At 39.8% G+C, this 19,323-nt stretch overlaps 1 protein-coding gene across 2 annotated transcripts in view; it reads right to left on the bottom strand.

Moving 5' to 3' along the window:
• ARHGAP15 (Rho GTPase activating protein 15) overlaps nt 1–19,323 on the bottom strand; it is a 659,666-nt gene that overhangs the window by 102,440 nt on the left and 537,903 nt on the right. The gene's annotated exons all lie outside the window — the stretch shown is intronic.

Below are 19,323 nucleotides of genomic sequence, written 5' to 3' on the forward strand. Positions count from 1 at the left end.
AAGTGCTTGGACCCTGCACCCGCGGTGGGAGACCAGGAGGAAGCACCTGGCTCCTCGCTTCGGATCAGCGCAGCGCGACATCCGTAGCAGCCATTTCGGGGGGGTGAACCAATGGAAGGAAGATCTTCCTCTCTGACTCTTTCTCTCACTGTCTAACTCTGCCTGTCCAAAAAAAAAAAAAAAAATGAACTGAGTAATAAGCAGCAGAGCATTCATAATATAGATGGAAAGACCGAAGAAGCAGACTATAGTCTACCCCATTTACTTTTCTCTTTTTAAAGGCTTATTTATTTATCCCACAGTTAGTGCTATAGAGAGAGAAGGAAGACAGGCAGAGAGGTCTTCCATCTACCAGTTCACCTCCCAGATGGTCACAATGGCCAGGGCTGGGTCAAGCTGAAGCTAGGAGCCAGGAACCAGGAGCTTCTTCCAGGTCTCCTACATGGGTAGCAGGGTCCCAAGCATTTGGGCCATCCTCTGCTGCTTTCCCCAGGCCATTAGCAGAGAGCTGGATCAGAAGTGGAGCAACGAGGACAGGGACTGGCATGCATATGGGATGCTGGCCCTGCAGGCAGCAGCTTATCTGCTATACCACAATGCCAGCCCCTTGTCTACCCATTTTCAAGGTAAATGTTCGTTCTATGAAATTTTAAATTATACTTTGAAGCATTACAGGCCATGTTGACTTGATTGTTTTTTAGTTATGAAAAGCATAATAAAATAGAATATAAGATTAATTAGATTCATATCAACCTGAATTAGTGATAAATTCCAAGGAGAAATCTGGCTAGTACCAAATGGTGACTGCTGTTTAGTAAGTATTAGCACCATACTATTTTAATGAAGAAGCATGCTCTTCAGATTTTGTCTCAGACACATGTAAGTATGGTATTCAGTCTGCACAGAAATGCCTTTCTAAAATTTTCAATTAATTATAAATTCTAATTTTATTAAATATTTTACTAATGGATAACATGCCCTCATTGCTTATATAAGTCTGCTTGTGTGAGTGCAAACACACATAAGCACACAGACACACACACACGTGGAGGGATTGGGAACCGGACTCTGAATTTAGACGGATGCCACCTTGCTACCTTGAAGATGGGTCCTGTTAAAAACACAGTAAGACATACATCGAGCAGAAAATAGGTTCTCAATTCTCCTTGTCTATCTGGAATAGAAGTTTGAGGGGCAGTCTTCTCTGTTACCAAGTTTAAATTCAGGTCTGACCTAGTTAAATCTCTGTAAGTGAAGAGAGACTGTTTGGGTAGGCCAGGAAGGGACACAGTAGCTTCTACACCAGAGAAGTCTCCAGCAGAAACTCACATTCAGGTGAACCGCTTTTAGAAAGCACTTTTCAGTTACCTGCCCCCAGAGTGAAGTTCAAAGGAAAAGGGAGGAAGATGTTCTCATTCAAGATCTCTGGACTGTGGTGTTTTCTACCACTGGAGAGTTGCTTGATTCTGAACGTTATCACCTTCAGGAGTAGCAAACAGTTATTTCTTTACCCAGACTGTCTTTTAATCTTGGAACAAGAGGCCTAGAAAGCCATTCTCAGAAAAGTCTTTTCTTGCTTTAAAAACACAATCAAATTGGTTCCAGTGGAGTGGGATATAAGGAAGGGCATCTCTCCTACTTCTACACAAGTAATTGGCCCAGCCTAATTAGGTTGCCCAAGTGTTTAGATACCATGGTGATGGGCACTTTATAAATACTGCATGTAGCAAAACTAGGAACATCCCTTGTGACAGCAGCCACACAGTTAGCTCTGCGAGGTTAGGAAGATACCAGTCAAATGCATTTCTACATTCCATAATATTTATTGATAGTTATTTATGTTGACACTTGCAGCCATTTGTGGTGTCTTTTTACTCTAGACCTGTGGGAACTGTGGTTACAGATGACTCCTGCAGAGAAAGATGTCATCTTATATACGAGGTAAACATCTTTGTGGATTCTGCACAATAACTAAGGAAACTGTTAGAACTTATAAACAACTGCCATCCAGAAGTCAAAAAGCACTTAATCAGTTCAGAATTAGAACATGCTTAAATGGGTCTGTAGTGAGTGAAAAACCACACACTGCATAGAAGCTAGTGGTCTTAGGATCCTACAAGAAAACCAAATGGTACTCTCTAGTTGTTGAAATAAATCTAGACTATTGTCATTCTGAGTGCTGGATTGCCTTGTTTTCCTTCACAAAGTTGTTTTTATTTTGTTTCGTTTTGTTTTGCACTACTTGTCAAGTTGGGGTAATCTCAGTGAGAATGAATACAGGGAAGAAGGGAAAAACTGCTGATTTACACAAGCAGGAAGAAATCGATTCATGTTTTCAGTCTATGAACTTAATTATTCTAAACTGGATGGCAATTTGCAATTCTTAAAAATGGTCTGTAAATTCCTTCATACCACCTTAGGTAGTTATCTAGAGATATAATGTAGTGATGTATAAAAGCTAAAATGGTTGCTCCTAAAATCAACTTTTTACTATGAGGAAGAAAGGGGGATTAATATTTCACAGTGCCAGGTTTTATGTTAGAAATTATACATCTAATGTTTTGAATGCTTACAATAATCCTATCAGCTAGGTAACATACCTATTTTAAAGACAAGAAATTGAGATGCTGAATTTTGTTGATTACCATACAACATCTCATAGCATATGATAGGGTGCAAATTTTAACCCACTTTACCTGGCTCCTGGACCTGTCCTCTTCATAACACCATGTTTTATTTCCTTATTGGAAAAAGCTGCCACCTGCCATGCCAGCATCTCTATGAGTGCTGCCTCGAATTCTGGTTTGCTCCACTTCCAATCCAGCTCTCTGCTAATATGCTTTGGAAAGCAGTGGAAAATGGCCCAACTACTTGTCGGAGACCCTCATGGAGTTCCAGGCTCCTGTCTTCAGCTAGCCAACCCCAATTATGTGGCCACTTGGGGAGTTACCAGTGGATGGAAGATCTTTCTCTCTGCCTCTCCCTCTCTCTCTGCAGCTCAGTCTTTCCAGATTTCAAATAAATAAATAAATCCTTTTTTATTAAAGAAAAATGCTGCCTGAGAGGGATAGATTATGACCTTAACCATGAGTTTTTCAGAATTAGTGTTTTAACTTTTGATTGTGCTTCTGTCTTTGTAGTTAATTAATACTCATGCGTTTATGAGAGTATCATTGGATAATATCACAATACACCTGGAAGTAATATAACAAGGTGGAAAAATGCCAGATTTAGAATAAAAACACCTGGGTTTGAAGATGACAGTTTAAAATTGTGACATTAGAGATGTCACTTCAGTGAGTGTCAATTTATTTAGTGGAAAAATGAGTGTGCTTATAATATCTGCACCCAGAGTGGCTGGGGAAATATTTTTTTCTAAACACTGTAGGGATGTATGTGATACATGTGAGCACAGTTTCTATCAAGAAGGATTAAAATCAAAAGATTTCATACTCAAAGGGCTGTTTCACATATTGGAAAATACACTTACATGAATCCATTGTACTAGTTAAGTTGAATCAGTGCTCCACTTGCTAGTGAAACATTATTAAGGACCTGTCAGTATATTATCCTCTTCTCCACTCCTATATAAACAGGGCAACCTCATTAAGAATGATTGCAGGGAAAAAGACGTGCTGACTTATGTAGACAACAAACTTGGTATAATCTTAAAATGGAAAGGTCTTTTTCCATATTTTATTATTTTAAAATTTACATATTGGCACCATAATCCAACAAAATGTTCAAGCTATAGTCCAGAGAATCTACTGTTTCTTATTTTTCCCTCTCATTCCCTACATCTAATTTCCTTCATTCTTAACTGTTAACAGTTAACATATTCTATAATTTCTACTTTCTGAATATTCCTTACCTGATAATTTCTCAATTGGCTTCCCACCCTGAGTCTTCTTTGTCCACTCACTTTCATCCCCTATACACACATGTTATGCTACAAGTCTAGTTACAGCATGCATTTGCTTACAATTCTCAATGGATTTTGACTGCCCATAAGATAAAAGCCAAATTCCATAGTAAACCAGAAAAACGTTCAGAATCTGGTCAATGACTATGTGGACTCATTTGTAACACATCTGAAGAATAACGTCTGACATCTACTATATTCTGGGTACTGTGCCATGTTCTGGCACTATGGAAGTAAACAGAACAGACATTAAGTGACTAATTAACTCGAACTACACAAACGAAATTATGAAAAGTGCTTTGGGGTGGGCATTCCGCCTAGCAGTTAAGATGTTGGCTAGGACACCTATAACCCACTTCGAAGTACCTTGGTTCAATTCTGGCTTCTGCCTAACTTCAGCTTCCTTCTAACAGACTCTAGGAGTCAGTGGTGATGACTCAGGGAGTTGTGCTCCTAGATTTCATTCTGAGCTCCTGGCTTTGGTACTCTCAGCCATGTGGGCATTTGGGCAATGAACCGGTAGATGGAATCTCCCTCTGTTTTTCTTTCTCTCTTTCTCTCTAGATGTGAATGTATTTGTGTATCTCTTGCCTTTCAAATACATACATACATACATACATACATACATAAGAAAGGATAGTGGTGGAGAGGGGGTGCTATTGCAAGTAATATTCTTTCAGGAAAAGCCTTGTTTCACCTCTTTCATTTCACATTTCTTAAGTTCTAATCAGTTTTACTTCCTCTGTTTACCCCTAAGAAATCTTGAAAAAAAAGAAGACACTTATCACTAACATTAGGATTGTGAAAGTTGACATCACTGTAGATTCTACAGGCAAGAACAATAGGGAAATGTTATGGACAAACTTACGCCCATATAGTCAGTCCATTAGATGAAATGAAGATATTTTTTGAAAGAGAAAGTTTACGATGATTCACTGAAGAGGAAAGAAGTAACCTGAAAAGCCATGTTCCTATCAAGAAATTGAAGGTTTATTAACAGTTTCTTAAGAAATTGGGGGGGAAGTAACAAATTCTAAGTCATTCTTTAGGGCCAGCATTGTCCTGACACTTGATTCCCAAACCATCAGAGATATTATAATGGGGATGGGGTGGTAGAAATCATTACAGACCAATATCCCTCATGAATAAAGGAGCAAAAATTTTAGATAACATTTTAAGTAATGGAAATAAAAAATATATTACAAAACTAATATATCATACAGACTGACTGGGATTTATTCCAGGAATGTAGGTTTTGCTTAGCATCTAAAAGATCTATTAATATAATTAATTTTATTAACAAACTAAAAACCAGAAACACATTATCTTCTCAATAGACTTAGAAGAACTTTTGACAAAATCCAGTCACTATTTATGATTAAAAACTTTTAGTGAACAAGGAACAGATGGGAATGAAAAACCTACATCTAGCATCATACTTAATGGTGAAAGATTAAATTTTTTTATTAAAAGAAGAAACAAAAGAGGTATACTTTGATCATTTCTACTTAAAATTATACCAGAGATTTTAGCTAGTGCAATGAAATAAGAAAAAGAAATAGTATATATTTAGATAGGAAATAAAAAGCTGATACTGATTTAATCAAATATAAAAATGAAATCTATGTAAAAATTTTATTATCTACCAAAAAAACTACAGGAAACAATAATTGAGTGCTAGCATTTTGCAGGATATAAGAAAAACACAAATTTCAATTATAATTATTATTTTTTTGACAGGCAGAGTGGATAGTGAGAGAGACAGAGAGAAAGGTCTTCCTTTTGCCATTGGTTCACCCTCCAATGGTCGCCGCGGCTGGTGCGCTGCAGCTGGCGTGCTGCGGCTGGCGCACTGCGCTGATCCAAAGGCAGGAGCCAGGTGCTTCTCCTGGTCTCCATGGGGTGCAGGGCCCAAGTACTTGGGCCATCCTCCACTGCCTTCCCGGGCCAAAGCAGAGAGCTGGCCTGGAAGAGGGGCAACCGGGAAAGAATCCGGCGCCCCGACCAGGACTAGAACCCCGTGTGCTGGTGCCGCTAGGTGGAGGATTAGCCTAGTGAGCCGCGGCGGCGGCCATCAATTATAATTCTATATTGCAGCCTTGAAGAATCAGAAATTAGAGACCATAAGAGATGTAATTTACAACAGCATTAAAATATGTCAGATAAATCTGACAAAATGTGTCTGTAATGGGGCCGGCGCTGTGGCACAGTGGGTTAATGCCCTGGTCTGAAGCGCTGGCATCCTAGATGGGCGCCGGTTCAAGACCCGGCTGCTCCACTTCCGTTCCAGCTCTCTGCTGTGGCCTGGGAAAGCAGTAGAATATGGCCCAAGTCCTTGGGCACCTTTACCCACGTGGGAGACTCAGAAGAAGCTCCTGGCTCTTGGCTTCAGATCTGTGCAGCTCCGGCTATTGTGGCCAACTGGGGAGTGAACTAGCGGATAGAGGACCTCTCTCTCTGCCTCTCCTCTCTGTGTAACTCTGACTTTCAAATAATAAATAAATCTTAAAAAAATGTATCTGTAATGAGAACTGTGAAACACTGTTGTGAGAAATTACAAAGACCTAAATAAATGATAAGATATAACTTATTCATTGGTTGGCAGACTTGTTAAAAATCTTAATTCTTCCCAAATTGTTTAATGCAAAGACAACCATAATCTCAGCAGGCTTTTTATTTATTTTTAACTTAGAAATTTTTTTCTTAAAACATTTTTGACAGACATACATAAATATACACACACATATATACAAATACACCTCCTTCTATCTATCTATCTATCTGGCTATCATATGGGATACTACTTATGTTTTCTTACATATATATATTATAAAATATCCAATAAGGTTATATATATTTATCTTTTCAAACATATAACATTGGCTTATAGTGAAAAAATCCAGAAATGATATCTTTTAGGTTTTTAAAAACAGAAATATATTGTACATTATCTATAGTCACCTTTCTGTGAAAAATAACTGCTTACCCCTATCAAGTTATAACCTAGTATCCATCAATCAACCTTTCCTTTCCTCCTTCCCCCATCCTCCACTTTCCTCCTCAGGCTTTGGTGGACACCATTGTGTATTTGTGATATATATATTTATATATGATATATTTATTTATTTAAAAGAAGAACCAGAGAGACAATCTTCTATTCACTGGTTCACTCCCCAGATGGCAGCAATGGCTGGGGCTGGGCCAGGCCGAAGCCAGGAACCAGGAGCTTCATCAGAGTCTCTGACTTGGATGCATGGGTCCAGGGACATGGGCCATCTTCTGCTGCTTTCTCAGTTGCATTAGCAGGGAGCTGTATCACAAGTGGAGCAGCCAGGTCTTCAACTGGCACCCATATGGGATATGAGCATCACAGGCAATGACTTAACCTGCTATGCCACAATATCAGCTCCAACCACATCACCTACTTTTTTAGACTCCACATATGAGTGAGATCATGTGTATTTTTCTTGCTTTGTTTGGCTTATTTCATTAATTTTTTTTCACAAATTGCAAGAGTCTAATCTTCATTTGAAAACACAAAGAACCTAAACCAAAGATTAGCAAGCTGTGATCTGCGGTGCCCCCGCAGCCTGCTTTTTGCATTTGGAAATGAAGTTTCATTGAACAGAGCCATATTCACTTCTTTACATGTTGCCCATGACTGTTCATGCATTACATAGGTACAACTGAGTACTTATCAATGAATCTGTGCAGCCCACAAGTCCAAAAATACTAACTGTGTGTCCTATCACGGAAAACAAAAATTGCTGACCTCTTACCTAGAGTAGCATAAAAGACTTTCATAAAGAAAAAAAGAGAGGACTAACACTACTGACTCTAAAAATCAGTTATACTGGGGGCTAGTGCTGTGGCGTAGCAGGCTAAGCTCCTGCCTGAGGTGCTGACATCTCATATGGGTGCCAGTTCATGTCTTGGCAGCTCGTGTTCCAATCCAGCTCTCTGCTATGGCCTGGCAAAGCAGTAGAAGACGGCCCAAGTGCTTGGGCCCCTGCAATCACGTGGAAGACTTGGAAGAAGCTCTTGGCTCTTGGCTTTGGATCAGCCCAGCTCTGGCCATTGAGGCCATTTGGGGAATGAGCCAGTGGATGGAAGACCTTTCTCTCTTTCTCTCCCTCTCTCTGTAATTCTACCTCACAGATTAATAAATAAAATATTTTTTAAAATTAGTTATATTAAAGTGACACATGGCAGTCCTGGAGGGCTTCTCAGAAGAGGAGGGGCCGGCAGAAGAGGAGACGAGATGGATATATAAATGGTAGGTAGATAGGTTATAGGTAGGGAGGAGGATGGATGGATGCATAGATGATTCACAGGTAGATGCACAGATAGATAATGGTAGGTAGATAGATCAATGGTTGATAAGCAGATAGATAACAGATAGGTAGAAAGATAGATGGATGCATAGATGGCAGATGGGTAGATAGGAGCTATATGGATGGTGCACAGACAGGCAAACTACATATACAGGGAGTCTTCAGAAACTTGGTGTGGAATGATGGGCATTTGGCCTGGCAGCTGAGATGCCGGTGGAGATGCATCCCACCTCAGATTACCTGGGTTTGAGGCCCGGCTCTAGCTTCTGATGCCAGCTTCCTGGAACTCCCACCAAACTGCCCAGTTCAATCATCTCATTTTAAAGAGACAAGATATGAGATCTGCAAGGACAGTGGTTTCTGCAAGTCAGTGGAGCTAATTATAGCCTAAACGAGAAGTTAAACCACTAATAAACCTTCCCATTCCTTGATACACCATTCTTGCCCTTTGTTATCTATACCACATACATGAAAGAAAGGAATGATTGAAATTGTATCATATTATTTGGAAAAAAAAAGTGTAGAATCAGCTTCAATCTCCCAGACAATGAGGATCCATATTTAGAATAAATTTTTCACAGTTATTCCAGATATAAATTAGTTTCTGATCAATTGTTTCCAAGGTACTAACTCACTATTTATGTTGCTGAATGAATTAAAAACAAGAGGGGAGAAATATCTGTAATCATATGAAATTGGAGGGAAAGCATTAACTTATAAAATCTTTTGGAAACAATATATAATTGTAGCAAAACAATAACTTCACTCAAATTTTTCTTTGTTCACTCTGGCAATCTCCTAAGTGCAATATACTTAATAGAAGAGAGCGTTTTCATTGCTATCATTTATCGTAGTATACTAGTTTCCTCCATCTGAAAAATGGGTCGAACCCTGAGTTCTAGTCACTTGAAGTGACCAGTTCACAGACCGCCTAATTAGAATTTCAACAGCATTGGCATATATGCAGAATCTTATCATTTTAAGTTCCTTATATTAAAGGCACACATTTATTCAATACCTTCCTTATTCAATGATTGTGGAAAATAGACTACATCTGCCAGAGAGCAAACATTGTTTCTTCTCTCCAGATGTCTGCTTTTTCTCCCAGAAGTTGGAGAGCATTGGACAAGCAATAACAGATGATGAACACATGCATAACTACAAATGGGCAAGCTGATTGTTTTCAAAATTGGTATAAACATTTGCTCTTGGGTTGAGATTTAGCCCATAGCAAATCTTTACATTCGCGTTATAAACTCTCAACTAAAAAAAATGTTTATAATGGAAGTGCTGACAATGTGAAAATTCAGTTATGGTCAGGAAAGCAGTTTTGTTTAAAAATGCCATTTTGCACTTCCATATTTACTTCCTAACCAGTGACTGAGATGTCAATTCCTCCAAACTTTTCTTTCTCAGTCCAAAGGAGAATTTGACAACTGTTTTGAAATGGACAGGAGGTCTGAATTTCAGTCTCTGGCTTCATAGCAGTTATCAATTAACATACAGAACTACATATTGGTCCCTTAATTAGTTAAATAGATGCCGATGATGATAGTAGTGGTGATGGTGACTATGAATGAGACAGAGGAGAATGAAGCTTGTTGAGAGACAGCGAGAGAGAGAGAGAGAGAGAGAGAGAGGCATGGAGGGAGACAGATGGTGAGAGGGAGAGAGGTTTTGCTTTTATACAAAATTTGTAAAAGAAATGGCAGCAATTATTAGGAAATGCTTTGTACTATATGACTTAACCATGCCAGTGAACACAGTGAGTACACTGACTTAGGGTAAAAAAAAGGTCAGAAAAATCACTGGATTTGCCTTACAAATTACTTGGTATAGAACTGAGGATATTTGTATCAACATGTGATTGACACCAGGGGGCTGAGTCAGGTGTCCCTTTTATGTTTCCCCATGTCCATATAGGTGTGGCTCTCTTTACATGGCTGAATTACAAAGATCAATTTACTGTTTATTTCAAGAATGGCAAAAAGATTAAAAATTGAAGGAGTGAAGATGCACAGAAGTGCTAATAACATATATCTAGGAGCAAGGGATTTTCCTTTAGAAAACTTGAATTTAGTAGGAATCACAGAAAATTTTGTGTGTCATGGCTGGCCATGGTGGGACCCCTTCCCTAGCACTGGATACAAGATGACTACTTTGATTTGCAAATTTAACGCTATTTTTCTGATGATCTAGGTTCTTACCTATACTCTCACTTATTTTCAAAAGAATTTAAATATTTTTATAATAAAGGGAGGAAAGGAAGAGACCAAAATATCCCAAGGACTCATTTGATGAAACTAGGCAAGAACTTCCATGTTCAGCTTCAACACGTGTGTCTGAGCAGAATCGAGTCCTGCTCTCAGGTTCAGACATGAAAAGGACAAAGAAGGCACTTATTTATTACACAAAAGTGTAATAAGTCTTCTGAAGGGAGAAAAAAAATATGTGTTAAAATCCATGTTACCCTGAAGGCTCCTAATACTTAAATTTGCTTAATACTATCCTTGAACAATACATGCAAAATTTCAACATTTATATTTTTCTGTACTCAAACACACCATGATATGATACTTTCCCCATTTAATGGCTGCTGCATAATAACTCCTAAATTAAGGTATGCAAGAGAGATAAAGCTTAAAGATAGAACTCAAGTAATAAAAAGCCATTTATGCACTAGGGCAGAATGTGGATTTCATCTTTGTACTTTTTTTTTTAAGATTTATTTTACTTATTTGAAAGAGTTACAGGGATAAGTAGAGACAGATAGAGAGAGGTCTTCCATCTGATGGTTCACTCCCTAAATGGCCACAATGGCCAGAGCTGAGCCGATCTGAAGCCAGGAGCCAGGAGCTTCTTCTGGGTCTCTCACATGGGTGCAGGGGCCCAAACACTTGGGACATTCTCTGCTGCTTTTTCAGGCACATTAGCAGAGAGCTGGATGGAAGTGGAGCGGCCCGCACTTGAACCAGCGCTCATATGGGATACCGACATTGCAGGTTGGTGCCTTACTCCACTGTATTACAGCGCCGGTCCCTGTACTTTGGTTTTCAAGCCTGACATCATGTAGATGTTCAACCTTGCCCAGGGTTAGGAAGACTCCTATTGAACTTATTATTATATGTAGGGATCAGTCTGGGCGCAGCAGCATCAATCCTCTGTAAGGACTGATGCTTTAAGGAGTAGTACTCAGCCTTCTTGGGCTGCTAGATTTCCAGAACTACTTTGAAAAGGCCTTATACTGCCGGTGCCGCGGCTCACTAGGCTAATCCTCCGCCTTGCGTCGCCGGCACACCGGGTTCTAGTCCCGGTCGGGGCGCCGGATTCTGTCCTGGTTGCCCCTCTTCCAGGCCAGCTCTCTGCTGTGGCCAGGGAGTGCAGTGGAGGATGGCCCAGGTCCTTGGGCCCTGCACCCCATGGGAGACCAGGAGAAGCACCTGGCTCCTGCCTTTGGATCAGCGTGGTGCGCCGGCCACAGCGCGCTGGCCTCGGCGGCCAATGGAGGGTGAACCAACGGCAAAGGAAGACCTTTCTCTCTGTCTCTCTCTCTCTCACTGTCCACTCTGCCTGTCAAAAAATAAAAATAAAAAATAAAAGGCCTTATACACACAATGAATACAATGAAGAGGGCATGTTGTGAAAATATGGAATTCATTTTCATTTTCCATATTGATGAGAAAACTTAATTTATTTGTGATACTAGGCACTCTAAGTGAAAGGCATACCTTGAATAAAATGGTACAATATGAATCTTGTATAGCTAGTTAATATTGCCAGTTATTTTGAATTTTTATTGTAACTTAACAATACATAAAAATGATGTACATATGTAAATTGAGATAAAAGAGCTCTGATGGACAGAATAAGAGCAAAATTAAAAATTAATTTTTTTCCCAAATGAGATATTTTAGGCTTGTCCTCTTACAATTATTACTTGGAAGACTGGAATGTGTTCTTTGTTTATAACTCAATGATTCACATCAAGGCAGCACTGCAGCGCCACATAAAATAACTATAATAATTTGTTGTAATTGAAGAAAAATGTGTTTGTGCAGAAAGCACCTAACAACCATGGCTTTGGTGCATTCTTTCCATAATCTTTCGATCAGCACTGTAATGTGAGCAGATTTAAAGTATACTTTCTAATAAGTGCCTTGCTTACCCCCCTCCCTTTTTAAAACTACTTGGTGATATCCTAATTAACCATGCTCAATTGATTGCTTTCAAAATAAGAACTAAGAGCTCTCATCTAGTCAAGTGGAAGCTAATTCAACTCTTTTACAGTATGGCAATGATAGATTTCTCACACACACTTTCATACCCACACCCACCACACACACACAAACACACACACACACAATTAGCAATATTGTACTCCATGTTTTCCCTTTGAGTCAGTGTGACATGACAGCCATACTTCTATGGGTTGGCCTGTATTATTTTTTCTTATATATGTGAGAACATATAAACGCAAGAACAAATGCTCATTTCTTTATTCACAGATTGAAATTATTTTGGGGGGTTTGTTTTGTTAGTGTGTCATTTGACAAACTCTCACATCCAAGGCAGTAAGTTAGCAGTTTCATTTGGAAGAAAGCAAGAGAGTACCTAGGAGAAAATGAACTCAAATCAAGCAGAAGGAAACTGACCATTTCAGATTTTATTCCCAACTGCCTCTCTCTGTCTTTTCTTTGCTTTTTAAGTTAAAATTAAACACATGTAATTTAGATAGGTGAACATTTAATCATTTTATAATGAGTTTCTAGTATGTGGCCTGGGCATCTATGGCACACTGCTACCTTGCAGTGGAATAGCAGGATTTTTAGATCCGTGTTACTGTGCATCACACAGACATCTTCTCGAGCCTCATAGATAAACGAGGGTTGACAATACAATACATAACTAATTGTCATACACAGACCTGAAAAACTGTCTTCAGCATATATAAATCCCAGTCCAGGCATTACACAACCAGAGTTTAAAATGTTACATGTAAATCATCCAGACTTAAGCTTCTGAGGAAACACAAACCACTCTCCAAGGACATATGAGACCAGAACTTCAGAAGATGCTGTCTCACTGTGGGATGGAAGCAAACAGCGGCTCGCAGACCACCCTGGTGTGTAGCAATCAACAATGCAGTGGCCCACTTTATAAAGGCGTCAGACAGTCTGTAAGCAAAAAAGCAGAGCCTCCAACTGAGACAGGGCCTGCTAATAAGTGGCTTCTAGTAAAAAGAAGAAGAAGAAGCAAGCCAGCTTTAGCATATGCAACAGATCTTATATCACAATTTTTTTTTTGCTGTTGCGTTCCACCTTCTTTCATACAGAACAACTCCATCCTCAACTGTCATTGTGAAGCAACACCAACGGCAGAACCGAACGCAGTGACATCTACCTTCCTGCCCCCGCAGCCTTTATGATGGTGTTGCACTCAGAAATATCTCCCCACAAATCTGTTTGCCCTGCTGGCTTGTGGATTCCTTCACAGAGGCATCATGCCTGTTCATCTTAGTCTCTCCTTTCACCCTAGTGTCTGCTTAGAAAGGCAATGAATATGTGTTTAAAGACAGAACCATTCTATTCCAGTACTTAGCTACCTGGGAGGCTCTGAACAATTTCATGTGTTGTAGTTTTAGTTTATCCATCTAACAAGTGGGAATAATGCAGTTTTAAGCATTTTTCAAAAATGCAGCAAAAGAGATTCCATATTTGAAAATATTTTTAAAAATGATCTTCAAAAACATGTGCTTGAAAGGTGCAGATTTGGCCATTTCTTTCAATGTAAGCTGGATTAATAGTCTAATTATAATAGGATATACAATGGTATCAATTAATCTGACTTACACTGAGAGAGAAGAGTTCTTTGATCTTCTGTTGAAAATCATTCAAAAGACTCTTATTTGTGTAATTTATATAGCATACGTATTGATGAAAACTAACAAAGCAATTACTTTGGGAATTATTGAAACTATTTCCGTTTTCTTATAACTCTGACTTTATATCAGCAAAAGTACCTCAGCGAGTGCCCATGCCTGCTGTGATAAGTGGAGACTAAGCCACATTCCATCAATGGGGGAAACTTGTGCAAACTAGGTACACAAATAGAAAATAATAATGTTGAAGAAAGTATAATTAATTAATTCCAGCTTCAAGATAAGATCACTGGATCCTGCTGACCTCACATGTTAATCAGTTGATTGATTAATTGCTACAATCATAATAATTATATAGTACAAACCTAAGTACACTTAATGATAGTGTAGACTTAGAGTTAAAGGTTCTTTTCAATCTGTATATCTTTTCCCTTTCTTGAATCAAAGGAGTTGGTTTCATTTATTTTAAAGATATCTTTTTGACATGTAGGACTGCAAAGCTTATGTCAAAATTAGCCAAGGCTCGATTTTCCTTGTCTAATTAATCACTTTTGGTTATTTCTTAATGCTCTGTTTAAAATTTTAACAATCTCACCTAAAAAGAGATTTTGTGTTAAACATATTCATTAAACCATATTACTCTTACTGAAGACATGCTTACTGCATGAAGGGCTTTTGTGATTGCATGGTAGTAGGTGTCTCCCATGTGTAGTTCTCTATTCTTTATTTTCAATATTTGGATAGTAGGTAAATGAAGTCTGAGTTTCCATTGACATACATAGATCAAATTATGTGCTGTAAGGTGAATATTGATTTATTAAGCACTCTTCTGGCACTTAAAATAAGGACTGGATTTAAAGTGGCTTTAAAATGTATAAATGTATGCAGTTTTATATTTTTCACACATGGGAATCCAAATTTTGGGCTTTAACCTCGCCACCACACACACACACCTGACACAAACACAGACATAGAGCATTATAAATTATGATATCAATCTTCTGAAAATTTTTGATGCATTCTGATCACTCTCAAATTTTGAATAATCACTTAATGATCCAATAGCTATAAAGATTTAGTTGGATGACCTTGGAATAACCACTTGAGGCACAAAGATACATCGAACTAGGTTGGGACTCAGTACATGATACCCCAAGATAGGGTGCTTTTTTGTGGTATTTTGAACCTAAGGAGATTGAAAGGGCCTCAGAAGGAAGACGATCTCTCACCTACTTCCACCCTCTTTTCTTTGTTCCCCCATTCTCTAGGGAAACAGATCATATATGCTAGACCTCTGATCCATCACAGCAAGGCAGAAAACCCAGAAATGTTACTCTGTGAGTCCCTGCTTTCCGCATGAAGACGCTCACATGATGGGTGCCTTGCTTTGTACTGAGAGGAAGGGATGCTGCATGGAAAACTTAGAAGAAGCTGTGTAGCCTCTCCAGGCCTCTATCTTCAGCTTCACCACTCGCGCACACCCTTCTTGTACAATCACATGCCTACATTCTGTCCACTCTCCATCAAACCCAGGCACAAAAATCCAGTTTTCTCTGGGTCTTTGGATCTTGATTTCTGAAGGCTAGTAGGTTACATACAACTTTGAATCAATAGATTTGTTATGTTTTTCTCTTGCTCATCTGTCTTGTTACAGAGGTTGGTCATGGACTTTGTAATGGATAACAGGGAGGCATTGTGCCATTTTGTCAGTACAACTGACTAGATTCCAGATATAGGAACACTGACAGTAAGGAAAAACAGCTGATTAATTATACGAATTTGGTCCAGTCTTTTATTGTATGTAAGACAACCTGTCATTCTCTCAATTTCTGTGAAATATGTTTCTATCCTTTGGCCACCTAGGTTCAAAATCTGACTCATGCTTTTCTTTCATGATTGCCTAACAAAACTGTCATCAAAATTTTGTTTTCTATAATCTTTTATGTAGCAATTTCTCTTTTCCTTTCCTTCTTCCTTTCCTTGCATTTTTTTTACAATGCAGTTAAAAAATTTAGCTTGTTAAACTCATGTAAATCCTAGTTGCTTTTTTAAAAAATTCTTTTTTAACTTTTAATTACTTTGTAACATTCAATGTGATTTGTAGATACAGCTCTAAGAACATAATGATATTCCCTTCCTCCCTCTCTCCCTCTACCACTCTCCTTCCCACTCAACTTTTGCATTCATAAGAATAACCCAGAGGGGCCACCTGCAATGCTGGCATCCCATATAGGTGCTGGTTCAAGTCCCGGCTGCTCCACTTCCAATCCAGCTCTCTGCTATGGCCTGGGAAAGCAGTAGGAAATGGTCCAAATGTTTGGGTCCTTGCACCCACATGGGAGACCCAGAAACAGCTCCGGCCTTCAGATAGGCTCAGCTCCAGTTGTTGCAGCCACTGGGGAATGAACCATCAGGTGGAAGACTTCTCTCTTTCTCTAATAAATAAATAAATCTTGGCCGGCGCCACAGCTCACTAGGCTAATCCTCCGCCTGTGGCGCCGGTACCCCAGGTTCTAGTCCCAGTTGCGGCGCCGGTTCTGTCCCAGTTGCTCCTCTTCCAGTCCAGCTCTCTGCTGTGGCCCGGGAGTGCAGTGGAGGATGGCCCAAGTGCTTGGGCCCTGCACCAGCATGGGAGACCTGGAGGAAGCACCTGGCTCTTGGCTTCGGATTGGTGCAGTGTGCTGGCCAAAGTGGCAATTAGGGGGGTGAACCAACAGAAGGAAGAAGTTTCTCTCTGTCTCTCTTTCTCACTGTCTAACTCTGCCTGTCAATAAATAAATAAATAAATAAATAAATAAATCTTTTTAAAAATATTTATTTATTTGAAGGGTGGAGCTACGGACAGGCAGAAGCAGGGAGCGAGAGAGAGAGAGAAGTCCTGTAGCGATGGTTCATTCCCCAACTTGCCGCAACAGCCAGCGCTGAGCTGATCCAAAGCCAGGAGCTAGGAGCTTCTTCCAGGTCTCCTATGAGGGTGCAGGGGCCCAAGGACTTGGGCCATCCTCTACTGCTTTTCCAGCCACAGCAGAGAGCTGGATTGGAAGTGGAGCAGCTGGGACTTGAAGTAGCTGGGACTCGAACCATATGGGATGCTAGCACTGTAGGTGGTGGCCTTATCTGCTACGCCCCAGTGCCAGTCCCTAAATAAATCTTAAAAAAAAAAAAAAGAATAACCCAGAAATGTGTAATCACTGATCTCTGCATCCATTCTTACCAATTTTCATTCAGAGGTTCTCAAGTGAGGCCTAGAATTTGTATGTCTAACAAGATCCAAAGTGCTTCTGATGCTACCAGTCTGCAGACCACACTTTGAATAGCACTTATTTTATACTACTTTTAAATAGCACTTATATTCTAAGAACCTTGCTCCAGAAAATACACAAGTGCAAGTGTGCTAAAATTTGGCTTGCTTTTTGGGGAGTGGCTTATGAACTACTTGAGGCTCATCCATGGTTGGTTCCCAAAGAGGTTGGATTATTTGCCTAAGGTCTTACATGGTAGCCAAATTCAGTGCTAGTTGTGCAACACAGCTGGGTTTTCTGTTTCCTTTCTCCTCTTAAACACACTCTGCCAATGACCACCAAATTATATTTTCTAAAACATTCTGTGTTCACTACCTTCATCAATAATCTTTAATGCGATTTTCCCTGCCCGTAGGACAAAATTTAGCTCATCTACAGTATTTAATTCTTTGTAACGAACTACTTAATTGATTGACGAAATTATTTGCTTTTTCCACAGAAGGGACTGTGCTAGGTAATGGGATCAGAATTCAGTCAGTTAGAAGCTTGCTGTGCCTTCACAGGATTGAGCTTACTTGATGAGCTTTGGCTACCCTCTCTCTTCTCCTGCTACTGACTCCAAAACCTTAGGTGCCTTCAACCCAGATCTCCCACTTTTCCCAAAACAACACACTCATCTCAGGGCTGGGGCCAGTGCTTGTGTTTATCTCCTAACTGGCTTCCCAAACTCCACGTGCCTGTAATGCCTTCTTGGTGAAGTCATCCCAGCCACTACACTTCTATCTATCTCTTCTGGAGAGCATTTATCGTCTTCATCACTTACTGCACAAGCTATATCTCATGTAGCCACAGATTCATGTGTAGTTCAGAGAGGATACCTTTTACTTTCTCAGTACGTCCCTAAAAGAATGTCGATCCTGGCTTGGGGCAAGATGCAGTGGTTTCAACATACAAGAAAGAGCTTCTCTTCTCCTATTTGTCTTCATAAGGGAAGGACAAAGATCATTGTTCCCCAAATCTGACTGTACCCCAGAATCTCCTTAAAGTTTCTTTATTGGTTTTTAGTAAAATTTCCAAACTTCATCCCCGTACAATGAATTGAAACGTATCAGAGTGGGTCTAGCAATCTGTTTATATAAAGGTGAGTCAGGTCAAAGCCAGCTTTGGGGGCCCCTGGACTGATTCTCAGATCCTTCTGGATGTTATCTATTCACCCTGGTACTACGCTTTTTCTGTCATCACAAATATTATTACTGCAGAAACCCACAGAATGCAGAAAAACAAGAGAACTAAACAACAAAGGCTGTGTATGAGACAACCCTGCTCATACTTTAAAACAAACCCTCTCAGTCTTTTTCTCTATGAATAAATATTTACATACATATTTTAAAATCAGTTCAGACTTGGCTATGGTTTCAAAGAGTCCCCCAAAATTCATGTGTTGGAAATTCCAGCCCCAAGTCAACAGTGGTGAGAGGTGGACCTTTAGGAGGTGATTGGCCTCATGACTGGATTAATGGCAACATCTTAGAAGTGATTCCCTTGGGGCTGGCACCATGGCTCACTAGGATAATCCTCTGCCTGTGGTGCCGACATCCAATATGTGTGCTGGCATCTAGTCCCGGTTGCTCCTCTTCCAGTCCAGCTCTCTGCTGTGGCCCGGGAAGGCAGTGGAGGATGGCCCAAGTGCTTGGGAGACCAGGAGGAAGCACCTGGCTCCTGACTTTGGATCGGCGTAGCTCTGGCCGTAGTGGCCATTTGTGAGGTGAGCCAACGGAAGAAAGACCTTTCTCTCTGTCTCTCTCTCTTACTGTCTAACTCTATCTGTCAAATAAAAAAAAATTAAAAAAGAAGTGATTCCCTGATAAAAGGATAACATGCCTCCTCCTGCACTCTCATGTGTATATTCACATTTGCAGATACATATGCTATCTTGCCCTTTCTCCT

Source organism: Oryctolagus cuniculus, chromosome 3 (genome assembly GCF_051225735.1).
Source record: "Oryctolagus cuniculus isolate XC-2025 breed Fujian yellow rabbit chromosome 3, ASM5122573v1, whole genome shotgun sequence".
NCBI classification, from domain to species: Eukaryota; Metazoa; Chordata; class Mammalia; order Lagomorpha; family Leporidae; genus Oryctolagus; species Oryctolagus cuniculus.